The following is a 365-nucleotide window of genomic DNA, read 5'->3' as shown; positions in this document are numbered from 1 at the left end:
CTTTCGTTTGTGCGTTTTTATCTCCTAGATTTGAAATGATTTTGTTTTTTCCCTATTAACGAATCAGCTAAACCAACCTATTATTCATCCATTAAGTGCGAACCAAAATTCAAAGTTTTCTTTTTCGTTTCTCGAAGTCCACACCAACACAAGCATTCCATCTATCATGACTTATTATCAATTATTACCTTTCAAGACTTAAAGGATCAGTGACGTATTGGCCCATGCAAATTTATCGTCACATCTGCTGCTTCTTCTCGTAAGCTTTTGATTAACACGATCTTCATCTTCCTTTAAAGTTCGCGATTCGTAAATAATAGCGGTTGATGTGTTCTGTCTTTGTTCTGGTTGTAACGCATAGACTG

Source organism: Penaeus monodon, chromosome 31 (genome assembly GCF_015228065.2).
Source record: "Penaeus monodon isolate SGIC_2016 chromosome 31, NSTDA_Pmon_1, whole genome shotgun sequence".
Lineage (NCBI taxonomy): Eukaryota > Metazoa > Arthropoda > Malacostraca > Decapoda > Penaeidae > Penaeus > Penaeus monodon.
The sequence above is the reverse complement of the archived record's forward strand: the minus strand, read 5'-3'. Positions refer to the sequence as shown.